Source organism: Pongo abelii, chromosome 17 (assembly GCF_028885655.2).
Source record: "Pongo abelii isolate AG06213 chromosome 17, NHGRI_mPonAbe1-v2.0_pri, whole genome shotgun sequence".
NCBI classification, from domain to species: domain Eukaryota; kingdom Metazoa; phylum Chordata; class Mammalia; order Primates; family Hominidae; genus Pongo; species Pongo abelii.
Window position 1 is genome coordinate 52,909,068 of NC_072002.2, and position 14,340 is coordinate 52,923,407.

A 14,340-nucleotide genomic window follows, 5' to 3' on the forward strand; every position below is an offset into this window, starting at 1 on the left:
ACAAGGGAGCATTTCCTTGAAACGGAGTCTTGCGCTCCATGGTGAGTTTTCAAAGGCATATGGCCCTGCATAACTGGTTCAAATTCTGGCTCTTGTCTGAATCTTTAAATGAAGAACAATACTTTCTAAGTTCCATTTTTATCATCTAAAAAATGGTTCCAATAATAATATATTATAGATTTGCTGTGAAAATAAATGGTTTAGCAAATGCAGTTGTCCCTTGGTATCCATGGGGATTTGGTTGCAGATCCTCACAGACACCAAAATCTGCAGATGCTCAAGTGCCTGATAAGAAATGGCAGAGTATGTGCAGATAACCTGTGCACATCCTCCCATATACTTTAATCCCTAGACTACTTATAATACCTAATACAATGTAAATGCTGTGTAAATGGTTGTTACACTGTATTATTTAGGGAATGATGACCAGAAAGAGTCTATAAGCTCAGTATACACATAATTTTTTGAGTCTTTTTTATCTACAGTTGGTTGAATCCATGAATGCAGAGCTCACAAATAGGGAAAGTTGACTGTATGAGGTTTTTAGCATAGTTTCTGATGAACAGTTGATGTTTAATCAAAGTAGTACAGTTTCCCCTGCTTGCTTGCTCTTTCTTTGTTTGTTTGTTTGTTTGTTTCTTTCTTTCTTTCTTTCTCTCTCTTTCTCTCTTTCTCTTTCTTTCTCTCTCTTTCTTTTTCTTTCTTTCTCTGTCTTTCTCTTTCTCTCTCTCTTTCTTTCCTTCTCTCTCTTTCTTTTTCTTTCTTTCTCTGTCTTTCTCTTTCTCTCTCTCTTTCTTTCCTTCTCTCTCCCTCTTTCTTTCCTTCTCTCCCTCTTTCTTTCCTTCTCTTCCTCTTTCTTTCCTTCTCTTCCTCTTTCTTTCCTTCTCTTCCTCTTTCTTTCCTTCTCTTCCTCTTTCTTTCCTTCTCTTCCTCTTTCTTTCCTTCTCTGTCCCTCTTTCTTTCCTTCTCTCTCCCTCTTTCTTTCCTTCTCTCTCCCTCTTTCTTTCCTTCTCTCTCCCTCTTTCTTTCCTTCTCTCTCCCTCTCCCCCCTCTCTTTTTCTCCCTCTCTTTTTCTCCCTCTCTTTTTCTCCCTCTCTCTTTCTCCCTCTCTCTTTCTCCCTCTCTCTCTCCCTCTCTCTTTCTCCCTCTCTCTTTCTCCCTCTCTCTTTCTCCCTCTCTCTTTCTCCCTCTCTCTTTCTCCCTCTCTCTTTCTCCCTCTCTTTCTCTCTCTCCCTCATCCTCTCTCTCTCCCTCTCTCCCTTTCTTTCTATCTCCCTTTCCTTCCCTCTCCCCCCCTCCCCCCTCCGCCTTCTCCCCCCTCCGCCTTCTCCCCCTCCCCCCTCTCTCCCCCCTCCCCCCTCTGTCTCTCTTCCCCTCTGTCTCTCTTCCCCTCTGTCTCTCTTCCCCTCTGTCTCTCTCCCCCCTCTGTCTCTCTCCCCCCTCTGTCTCTCTCCCCCCTCTGTCTCTCTCTCTCTCTCTCTCTCTTTCTCTCTCTCTCACCTGTGGAAAACAGTTCATTAGTCTGGGGACACACAAGGCTGTAGAAAAACATTAACTTACATTGACAAGGAAGTGCAATTGTTGGTAGTATCTCTTTTCTTCATAGCAGAAGACATGGTAAGAGGGAAGAGAACACTGCACTGAACACCCAAAGGGTGCAACACCACAGGGACTCAAAATGATGTGAACAGGGGAGAATACTGACTTTCAAGTCTTGCCTGTGGCCAACATTTCTTAGAGAATGGATGGTGGTTGGGTAGAAACAAAGAAGTTGGAATCATTTCCACCAAAGCTTACAAGTAGACAGTTAGAAGACTAGAGTTTCTGTTAAAAATCACACTGAGCCAAAATATATAAACAATGGAAAGACAACTAAAAGCCCTAACTCTGGACAGCACATCTAAGTTCCTAAAGTGAATGCTCACCCATTAGACATGAGAGGATGGGTTGTGGGGCAGGTTAGTGTATTAACAAAATTTAAAATTTCACTGTCAGGTTGGGTAGCCTGCCCAATATATTTACCAAGACAGCTCATGAATAATTCATTTAAAATGGAAGCCAAAAACACTAGAAATCTCATCTTAGGAAAAATTTTTAAAAGTATAACAGTCCTTAAAGAGATAGAAAAGAAGGAATGAAGGAAGGAAGAAGGGAGAGAGGGAGGGCCAAAGGGAGGGACGGAGGGACAGATGGATGGACGGACAGAGGGATGGAGGAAGGGAGAGAGAAATGTTATTCTTGGGAATAGAAATTCCAATATAACTGTAAATTTTCCTCTCAAGAAAGTCAACATAGTAAATCTAGAGAACTTTGTTTCCCTCTTCCAGTATCTAAGGATTGCGTGCAAGCCAATAAACATCTTCGACCACAGAAGGAATTCCTGTCCTCCCTCCAGCAAATCAGATTAATTTTACATACAATCAAACACAAGCAAGAAGCGAGCATCTCCATCGGCCTATGACAGTCTTTATATACTACAGTCAGTGAAACAGTTGCCATAGTGGATGCCTCTGTTTTCGCCAATACTTGGGAAACTCCCTCCCAAGTATTGAAGAAAACAATGATGTATAGACACATAAAAGAGGAACCACTCATGTTGGAAGATTTCGCCTGGCCTAAACCAATAAGAAACTGTTAGAACGTGCCATCTCCCTCTCCTACTTTGACAATAGTGATATTTCTCAATCAGAAGTTAAAAATTCATGGCATTTGTGCAGCGGTTACTTGGGAGTTGATTTTGAGTGGCACACTCATTGATAATACAAATAATGTCTCAAGAGAGGGGAGGAACATCCATCTGGGTTAGCCTGGATCTACAAATATGATAGAGGCTGAGAGGGCTGGAATGGGACAGGGACCTTCTTGTCCTTACATAAAGTCAAGATGATGAGGAAGAGAGAAGAGGAGATTGGTCTTCTTGATATGCTCTTTTTGATTGTCTGTCTTTAGCTACTCTTTATAACTTATCCATCAACAGACTATCTACTCTATGATGAGCATGATGCCACACTTTGGGATACAAAGTCTATTTCAAGTAATCTGTTCTCTGACCTCCTTAAATATATAGGTATAGATTAGATAGATTCACCTGTTCCAGTGTATGGCTGAGAAAATGTGGAAATGGTAATCGTATCACATTGCAAGAGTGCCTTCCTACTGCAGATGGTATTGTCCTTTCTGTACAAAAACTGACCAACTGACTCCTACAGAAGTATCTCCAAAACATATCTTTGGAAACAGGAGGGCAGTTATAACAAACATGACAAGTGATTGAAGGGAGATCTGACATGTAATATCTGATTAGTTAGGAACTGACTACTACACTGGAGTAACTATAACTTTAGTTACCATAACTTTCAATTTTATGAATGGAGACAATGAAGCACTTGAGAGGCATAGTTATTAAATCAGTTATTAAAATTCTATTTTTTTCCTGTAACATCAAAAGGTGACTGCACTTCCTTTAAACAAGTCCAAATTACAGAGAACTGAAAACATGGCCATAGAACAAAACTGATTACTACTATGGTCTTGATCCAAATCACATCAAAATAAATTTAATTCTAGTCTCCAACAATTTAATTTGGCATGTAAGTGGTTTTGTCACTTTTGTGATTTTTAACAAACACTAATTACAATTTTGTAGATAGGGAATGATAATGGAAAGTTATAATGTTTTATCATTTTATTAAATATATTATGAAATTCTCTATTTTTAAACTTCCAATTCTATTTCTGCAATCCTGGAAAATGGTTCAAATTTTGTACTTCTACTTCCCATCCCACAAAAATAATACAACACATCTTGGGACCAATATATCCTCAGAAAAATGTGAAATATAACTCAGATCTAGGTTGTAATTCACTATCATCCAGCCCACTTTATACATGAGACTTTTCTAATGTATTTAATACCCAAGATCATTCAGCTATGTAAAAAAATATTAACAGCTTAGACTTATATTGAGATTATGTGCCAGATAATAGTCTTAGAATTTTACCATGTAATTATCATAACACTGTTATGAAATAGATACTGACATTATTGGTATTTTTATGTATGAGGAAAGAGACACAGAAGAGTTAAGTAAAATTCCCAAGGTCACACAGCTTCTAATTGCCAGCGCTCAGAGGGAAACCTGGACCATCTGGCTCTAGAGTCTCTGTTTTACAATGGCTTCACTACTTCTCAAAATGAAAATTAATGTCATAATTAGCTACAATATCATACTCATTTTCAGTACAGTTTTCTTTAGGAAAGAATTTGTAAAAGCTAAATTAAGTCAGCTTTCAAATAACCTGTAAATTGAACTCCTTGGTTGCTAAGCTAACCTTTCCAGAGCAATTGAGATAAATTCAGTTTATTACCCCTTATTGCATTTTCTCATCCTCAAATCATCTGTTTTATTTTGTAAAATATTGCCTTAATTTTTTTTGTAAAATTTTCTTAGGCTTCTTGCCTTCATCAATGTCTCCTGGTATATATTCTAGAGGTGGAGATTAATTTCTACATTAGCCTACACAAATCATAACCTACGTGATAAACAAATAAAAGGGTGCATGTGATTAAATTTCAAAATGATCAGCACAATAAGAGACTTTCCTCTTCAGAAACAGAAGAGGTGACATAATCTGGTGTTCCTTAAGGGTGCTTCCTGGTGAAATCCAGACTTACACAGAATCCTGAAAGATAGGTAGTATCTAGAATTGAGAAGAGAGAACATGCTGGATTTAGAGAACTGATCCAAGGTGTGCAGATCCTTCTTCCTGGATATTCATGTGACACCGGGGCTGCAGAAGCTGAGATTGGCTGCTGAAAAGCAGTGGATGACTGTAATCTATACTCTCTGCCTCCTTCTCTGAACACCTATTTCTCTCCACAATACAATCTAGAGTTGTATCATGCATGTTCTTCTTACCTACAGTTGGCTTGCATTTTAACCCCAACAATGCTGTTAACCTACCCCTAGGCCTAGTTGTCAAAATTAACATAAATAAATAAAAGAGTCTTGGGCCACAGGAATTAGAGCTCCTTGGCACACTGAACAAAGCAAGCTAGTGATTCTTTTGAATTTGTTCTGGGCATAGGCAGTAGGAATGGTGAATCCATCCTTCTTGGATTGCTCATATAGACAATCAAAGCCCACATCTCTAAATGCTGAGACAATTGGATAACTGCAGTAGGTGGAAGCTGAAGAAGTATAGAACGCCTATGGGGAAATGCTGTGTTTTCTGTATTACCAAGAGGCCTTGAACCATCTTGAAGAGGGATCCACATATCAGATTATTTTTCTGAAACATTTCCATGATGTGTTGGTGTTTCTGGTGGTCCATTGTTTTTCATATTATCCCTTGATTTCAACCAAGGTCTTTTTAGATACTCTGGGTGCTGGGAGTAATAAATTTGGCAGCTTAATTTATTATAATAATTTATGTGTTTAATCTTTCTTTTTAAATGAGCCCTGTGGCTTTACAACTGGTGCATACAGTATTTATAAATACGATTAATATAGGGTCCACTTTCTGGAGCGGGATCAAACAAAACAAGAAAAATAATACTAAGTCAACTAAAAGCAGCTGGCTGGACTCTGCATTCAGCTATTTATGAGCAACTGGGGCTTTGTTGCCCTTATTCAGTGGATGTGTGGAGTAGGTCTGTGAAGCTGAAGGGACCTTTGAGTTTCAGTTGGCCCAGGTCTGCATTTTTAGATAGGTGTGTCTATCCAAGAGGAATGCTCTAGAGTTTCAGCCATGCAGATAAGGTAAACACTTTAGCTAGAACTGACATTTCTTTAGCTGCCAAAGCTATATTTTGTACTTCATACCTTTATGGGAATGAGTGAGCACCGTGGTGGGTCAATGGAATTACTTATGTATTACTGTCCTTACTTTTGAGATGCTTGAAATTTAGAATGTAAAATGTGGTAGGAACAGAATGTCTACTCCCCTGTATGGCCAAAACCCAACAGGATAAAATAGCGATATTGGTGTGTCCAGAAGGACTGGTAAAGTCATTTTACGTGCTGAAAGGACTGTAGGCGCTATCCTGCAGAAGAAGGCAAACAGCAGGTGAGGAAGAGCTCTTATCAACTGTCTGTTTTGGTGCGGTGTAAATAAAGCTCAAGACCCTGTTCAACCAGCCTCCCAAGTATGGATAGGCTCTTTTTTTTTTGGCTTGAACCGGAAACATCTATTTCAAAATTACCTGGGTCAAAACAAGCTAAAAATGACCTGGGTTAATAACCCCATAAAGAGTACAGGGACCATTCTGTGACAGGTCAGGGGAAATATGGAAAGAACAGAAGAAGGAGGGAGAAAGGGTAGCGTGAGAGCCAGGGAAATAACACTCTTTATCTTCATCAATCTGATTTCCTATAACATCTGGTCATCTTCAAGGGAGAAAACTTCACAGAAAGCCTTGAAGTGTGTATAATCAAATGTCAACATGAAGCTAATGCTTCACGAGTGTATTTAGTAGATAAAAAGAACACTTATAATGCCATCGTGGAGACCATGAAAAGCATATTAGTAGCCTTGCAGAAATACAAATAAAAATACACAAATTACAAACAACATTTTATGAACAGCTAACACTGACATTTGTTAAGCAGATCAACCTACTTCAAAAATAAAGAAATGTCTATACCTAACAGTTGGATTCTTTAGAAAGAGGATACATAGTTTCCACCTATAGATATAAATATTGAGAGTTGTAATAAATTACTAACACTGACTAGTTTAAAAAGCAGGTAGCACTTACTTTTCTTGACCAATGAGCTTTCCACTACATCACAATGATGAGCTAATAAGACCTGCAGGGGTAATTTAATGAAACAAGAATAATTTGACCTGGCAAATGAAAGAGTGGCATAGACTCATAAGGGATACTGACTCATTTCCTATAAAATTATAAAGAAATGACCCTCCATTACAGTAAGAAAATTTTGACCAGATAGAAGGAAGTAGTTTCTGGAAGTGAGAATATACCATTAGCTTATGCCACAGAAACATATTTTATACAATGGAAATGGTTCTGCAATCGTCTATGTGGGGTAGTTAAATCTAATCTTGTCTAAAAACACGGTAAAGAACTGGTTGATCTTGCAAGGTACTAACCAGCTCTGTGAGCTGGATTAAGTGGAAACATGTGACCTTCATGAAAATCCCTGTTTCTTTTCCTGCGTCTCATTGGCAATGGGACCCTGGGAGACTGGGGCACATGTTGTTCCAGCAGAGGTCATGCTGATGACATTTCTATGGATTTTTCTCTCTTTCTCAAAGAATCAAAGATACAAGTGTTGGAAAAGACCTATTGCTCCCTTCTTCTGTTCCCCAGGGGCTTTGTGGAATTGCTTCCAAAGTTCTTTCCTGCAATGTCCAGTCAGGTTTTAAATAAACCAAGACATGGAATATCCTTCTGGGCCTCTGGAGAGATTTTTGTAATGTAAGCCATCTTCTATTTAGGATTTTTTTTCTCAAAAAAAGTTTATTACAAAAGACAAACCATCCCATTCCTCTAATCGCCCCTGAATTGGTCACTAAATTCTTAATGCCACTAAAAGAACCTAATCATGTTGAAGGCTTTGTCAACTATCCAGGTGGCAAATAGAGTTTTGTCCACTTTGAATTTTCAACTAGTGGATTCAGATGGCTTATTTGTCACCATTTCTCTTAGACATTTGGATTCCTACAACATAATAAATGCCAAATAGTCACTCTTGAGCTGCAACCTGGATGAAGTGTCTGAGGTAAGAGGGGAGATATGCTACACTTAGCGCCAACTCCATTCTCAGTTTTCAGGTAAATGCCATACTGAAGATTCCACCTTTTTCCTGCCCATAGTAACTGCAGTTGTTGATGAAAACCTGTGTCTCTTGAAATAAATATTTTTTTATAAGTAAAAGGAACAAAATCAGTCCTTTAACTTCTTTGTGCTCAAATAAACCTACCTGATCAGCATGGCCCGTTTGGATGTCTGTGTGTGTGCCTGTGTACTTATAGTCATACATAGTTATATATTTTGTTTCTTACTGAAGGAACGGTTGAATAGAAATATCTGGTTTAAAGGATGAGCTTGACTGATTACTGTAATTCATAGGGCCTTAATTAGCTGCACAAACCATTAGCTACAATTAGACTATTATAAAACACTTGATGCGCTATGTCAACCATGGGGCCTCATTTATTCTTGTGGCAGGGATCAGGAAGGGGGAGGGCAGGCACACTATACCACCAAGCATGCTAATAAAGAATGATTTTTGATTTAAGATGTTGCCGATAGTGCCTCAAAATTAATCTCAATAGCTGTCTAATTTGTGTCAGTGGATGGTATATTTATTGTAAAATGACACCAAAGCTAAATGAGTTACCTGAAGCAGGAGTGTTAATGTCAGTGCCTGGAGATTGGACTCCATATGCTGGGTTACAGCGAGATGCTGGTGCTGAGTGCTCCCAGTGGACAGCTTGGCCTCATCTGTCTCAGAAAGCTCAACAACTTGACTTCCACTTTATGCTTCTTAAATACTAATAATAAAAGAGAAAGAAAGTGGAAAAAGAGACACTATCTGGAACACAAAGAGACAAAGAGAAGAGAGGTGAGAAAAGGAGAAGGAAGGAGAAAAGACTGAGAGGCATTGTCACAATATGAGCTTCCTAGGACCAAGCTTAGCTGTAACTAATTATGGAAATGAAGATAGCTGAGTCCAAGTTATCTTTCTGTAGGTTTTTTATTAAATAAGAAATAAAAGGGACATACTAGTGGGTAACAGTCTTCTAAGGAGTAAAAGTAAAGAAGAAAATATTGTCTTTCATTCTAAGATGTCTTGGTAGCAATACTTCACATTTACATAGAACTCTGAAGCTTCAAACCTCATTCAAGTTCATTGGAACTTCCCTGGAAGTGTGGGAGTCAGCAGTGGCTGATATAGAAGCTTTGATTCAAGGGAGGCAGGAGGAGAAGTGCCCGGTCCAAGGTCTCTTGGTCAGTTACCTACAGTGGCAGGACTGAAATTCAGATTTCCTCAATTGCAACTCTTTTCAAAATATATATTTTCAACATGGTTCCCATAACTGTCAAATCTTCAGAATTCTTGAGGAAGGAGAAGCAGGGGGAGGAGAAGAATGGCATTTCCTGACCTTCTCCACATTTTCTGTATCAGAAACTGGAACTGATGGTGAAGATGAGGAGTCCCTATTTTCAAAATTCTCCCCAGATAACTGTGACGAGCAACCATATTTGGAAATCACTGCCTATACCAGTGGTTCTTTTCTTAAATATGGGTACGTATCAGATTCCATCCATTGCTAAGCTCCACCCTAAGCATTTCTGATTCAGCAGTTCTGGAGTCAGAGACTTTGCATTTGTAATCAGTTTCCAGGTAATGCTCAAGATCCTGATGGCAGAATCACATTTTGAGAACTGCTGGCCTAAACCAATGTTTCTGAACACTGGTTGCACATTCAGATCACTTAGGAATATTTTTAAAATTCAATGTCTAGACTGTGTCTTCATCCACTTACGTCAACAACTCTGGCATGGGACTTCAGGTATCTGTGGCTTCTAAAGCTCCTCAAATTATTCTAGTGTGCAGCCAGGGTTAAGGATGTCTTTGTTCAAACCAGCTTTAGTGAATTCAATTCAATTTTCATCTGTTATGGGCAAGACATGTATTGATATACTCTATGTAGTGACTCATATTACAAATTAATACTTAAGCTTAATTACAGGATTTTTTAAATGTTATTTTTGCTGATTAACTATACTTTCTTTTGACAAAAAAAAGAAATAATAGAACTCAAAATGCCAGCTCTAGTTCCTGAATTGGGCTTTTTGGTCAAAATAGTTTTGTTTTTTTTTCTCTTATACTTTGATCAATTAGATACTTGTATTCAGATATCCCATGGCAATTTTTAAAATGTAGATTCACATCTCAAACCATCTGAATCAGGATCTGTAGGATTTGGCTCAAAAGTCTATATTTTAAAAAGTTCCCTTAATCACAATATTGGTGTATATACCAATCCTGCAATTTGATGAACTCGAGTTCTGAAAACGTCTATTCTTTTTGTATATTAGGGATGCCTTTCATCTTTAATACCCCTTCACTATTTCCAGGCAAAGTTATCCCAAAATATGCTCTTTTTTGTGTGTGGACCTTATGAATAATAATAATAATAATCTGTGTAGACCTTATGAATAATGTAAACTGAAATTATCTGTTGGCCATATATTCCAGAATATTTGTTGGGATTTGGTTAGCTGCAACATACATAATAACTCACTCTAAAATATATAATAATTTAAAGATTATGTCTTGTAATTTTTTTTTTTTTTTTTTTTTTTTTTTTAAGACAGAGTCCTGCTCTGTCGCCCAGGCTGGAGTGCAGTGGTGTGATCTTGGCTCACTGCAAACTCCACCTCCTGGGTTCAAGCAATTCTCCTGTCTCAGCCTCCTGAGTAGCTGGGACTACAGGCATCTGCCACCACACCAGGCTAATTTTTTGTGTTTTTAGTAGAGACAAGGTTTTACCTTGTTGGTCAGGCTGGTCTTGAACTCCTGATGTCAGGTGATCCACTCGCCTCGGCCTCCCAACATGCTGGGATTATAGGCATGAGCCACCATGCCCGGCCTCCTGCTGTCTTAATAGTTCAAGCAGGCGTTGCTAGTCAGCTTGAAGTTTTCCTCCATTGATGACTGAGTAACTGAGTTTCTTGATGGCTTGTGGTATCACCATCCCTCAGGGCTTCTCTATTAGCTTCACCCAGGCAGAGGGAGGGGCAAGAGAGCAAGGAGTGTGATGGGACCACATCCAATACACACCTTGGCCCAGAAATAGCACCAACACCTCTGTGGCCGCAGTCAGCCACTTGTAGGATATCATATGCAGTTATAAAGAATGAGTCAAACACACTAAAAAAGATTGAGACTAAAGAAATGAAGAGAAGAAACTTGGACATTATCTTTTTGACCTCTAGACAAAATCATGCCTGATGCTAGATTTACCTTCAAACTTCAAAATCTTGTGAACCATTTTTTTTTTTTTAACACAAGCCAAGATGGGTAACTTTTCCATCACTAAAAGAATAATAAAATAAGAAATACTTAGTTTACCAGGAAGATGACATAGAATAACAGTCAAAAATATAAAATAATAAATTATTTAACATTTCCTTTTTTTCTTATTTTGCTGCTAATAATGGTCTGTGCACATTATGGCAAACCTGTTGACTAAACACAGTCAAGTTTCTCTGAAGTCTGTGTCAATGTAAAGTCAACATTTCCTCTGCCTTTGGTGAGGTGCTGAAAAGAGAAACCACAAAGCTAAGATGAAGATGTGCTGAATCTCCTTGGATCTCACCTTCAGTTCTAGTCACAGTACTCAAAATAAACATGGTGTAACTAGAGAGGTTTCAAGAAAAGGGCATTGAGATGACTAAGGGGAGGTTGGGGCAGTCATTGCTTGATAATGACTGAGATGTGTAAGCCATGCTTAGACAGGACAGAGAAAGACATGTGAAACAGGCAGTATGTCTGGAGGCCATGCTTAACTGAAAGTGCTATATGCCCGACATCAAGCCAGGCACTCAAAGAAACACTGACTCTACCATGGCCCCTGGCCTTAAAAGCCCCACATTTCCTACAGAAGATGACTCTATGATGTGTCAGATTGCAGAGTTTGGGGACATTTGGACCTGCATTTGAAATTTAGCTTTACTCTCTTTTGGTTACCAAACTTAAGCAAGTCATTTCACTGCCATGAGAAGAGATTTTTTTTAATCTGTAAAATGGGAATAACAATAAACTTGTCATATGGGCAATCTTATTAGTATTATAGATATTGATCCTTAAAATAGGATCAACTTCTATTAATAGGAATAGCAGTAATCCTCAAAACTTGACATCCAAGTTTATATAAAGTAGACACATTAAGAAATGTCGTGATGAACTGATGAAATGTGATATTCAAAATGAGGGATGTATTAGCCCATTTACACACTGCTATAAAGGACTGCCTGAGAGTTGGTAACTTATGAAGAAAAGAAGTTTAATTGACAGTTCTGCAAGCTGTACGAGAAGCATGACTGGGAGGCTCAGGAAACTTACAATCATGGCAGAAGGTGAAGGGAAAACAAGCATGTCTTACCATGGTGAAGCAGGAGAGAGAAAGCAAGCAGAGAACTGTCACACACTTTTAAACCATCAGATCTGATGAGAACTGAGTTACTATCATGAGAACAGCAAGGGGGAAATCCACCCCCATGATCCAATCACCTCCCACCAGGCCCCTCCCTTGGCACGTGGGGATTACAATTCAACATGAGATTTGGATGGGGACACACAGCCAAACCATATCAAGGGACGAGAGGACAGGCAGAATATCGACATCAGTTTTAGCATTATACAAATGGATGGGTTCTTCAGAAAAGCAATTTTTTTCTTAACACTTTAATGATGCTTCTGATAAAAGACACGATTCTGAGAATAATGGGCAATAGGGCTCATAAAAAGGAATTAAGATTTTTAATAATGTGTGGGTAAAACTTTGACATTTATGAAGTTTATTAAACTATATCCAGACCGCTTTTTCTCCAAGTTGTTTAAAAAAAAAAAGTCTTTGCGGTAAGATTCGACTGGTTTCTCTGATGTCTGTTAACCTCAGTGTGTTCAGTGAACAGTCACACGACCCTTAAACAGGAAGCTGTTTCTACTAACCCAATTCACTTCACAGATATAGAGGGCCCGATCTGCTTCTTTTCTTTCTCTTCCCTCTGAATGTATTTTGGTACATCACATAAGTAGCATATGTTTATATAAGATATTATACACATGAAATATGTAATATGCATATTTTAACCTTCGTTTAATCTATATATCGAACAGTAGGAAAAATCACTGGAGTGCCACTCTGGTATTGGCAAACTGGCCTAGTTTTGGAGGATTTCTATGCCGAAGAATAGCAGGAGAGCTCCTTGCTTACACATCCTCTAAAGGTATTTTTTATAAGGGTCTATAACAGTGGGTCAAAGAAATAAAGTAAATTGTTAGAAATCTATATTTGATTACCTTGGTGATGATAAAGAAGAATGAATATCAGCCTGAGACACAGCACTGCTGCTTGAAGTGATTGGAAAGTATCCTTGAGAAGCTAATCCAAAGAAATCAAAACTAGAAAGGATTTTAGAGGTTATTAGTTTGCTACTCAGTCGTAAAACTGAGTAAAGTAAGGCTTAGAATACTGACAGGATGTAAGCCTCAGTTTCCTCAGTGGTAAAACAATAACACCATTATGAAGTCAGTGATGATCTGTAATGGCAAAGTGATGACACCTTAGTTTCTATACAGTATACTGGAAGAAATTTCCAGATCTCCTTTTTCTTCTTTCTCTTTCTCTTTTTTCTCTTTCTCTTTCTCTTTTTCTCTTTCTCTGTCTCTCTCTCTCTTTTTTTTTTTTTTTTTTTTTTTTTTTTTTTTTGACAGAGTGTCACTCTGTCGCCCAGGCTGGCGTGCAGCGGTGCGATCTCAACTCACTACAACCTCTGCTTCCTGGGTTCAAGCAATTCTTATGCCTCAGCCTCCCAAATAGCTGGGACTGCAGATGTCCGCCACCACGCCTGACTAATTTTTCCATTTTTTTTTGTAGAAATGGGGTTTCACCATGTTGGCCAGGCTGGTCTCAAACTCCTGATCTCAAGCAATCTGCCTGCCTCGGCCTCCTAAAGTGCTGGAATTACAGGCGTGAGCCACTGTACCCAGCCCACTGATCTCCCATTCTTCCTATTGACCAATTTTAATATATAGCCAAGAAGCTTGGTGATTCTTATGTTAATCAAATCTAATATATGTAAATCGTAATTTTTGTTTCTTTACAAAAGGATACATGACATGATTTCTTTAAATTGTAAACTCATTTCATGTATGCAAAAAATTTAGCTACACAAAATCTTTTAGGAATATAGAGATCCTGTAAAATGCAGGTAGTCTTGGAAATGTAGGAAGCAATTTATATTCTGTGAGACACAGAAGAAACTCAGGATAGGAAATCATCACTCTTGGTAATCTTTTAAATATGAAAGTCACCATAAAGAAATCCAAATTCCAAACATTTATTTTCTCCTCTTACCTCCCCAAAGGACGGAAAAAAAACACACACACACAAAACAAGATAGTGGAACGTGTCAAATCAGCATTAATTTTTGGCCTCTGCTCAGGAAGAATGACACCACTGTATAATTACATCTAAGAACATAATCCCAACTTCAAGAGATAACATTTAGAAATAATACTCCACTGGATGAGGACGTCTCAGCTGTCAATCCAGGGTTTATTGAAGGCCACCCCA

At 38.4% G+C, this 14,340-nt stretch overlaps 1 long non-coding RNA gene across 2 annotated transcripts in view; it reads right to left on the bottom strand.

Annotated features, from left to right (window-relative positions):
• LOC129051550 (uncharacterized) overlaps window positions 1-13,245 on the bottom strand; it is a 128,369-nt gene extending 115,124 nt beyond the window's left edge. Inside the window, exons 1-2 of one of the 2 annotated variants that reach the window (XR_008515911.2) lie at window positions 13,065-13,245; window positions 8,370-8,523 (exon numbers count right to left, since the gene is read on the bottom strand). This is a non-coding gene — a long non-coding RNA (uncharacterized LOC129051550). The remainder of the gene's footprint in view (window positions 1-8,369; window positions 8,524-13,064) is intronic. The other variant, XR_010137578.1, reaches the window with a different exon arrangement.
• Window positions 13,246-14,340: the final 1,095 nt, after the last annotated feature.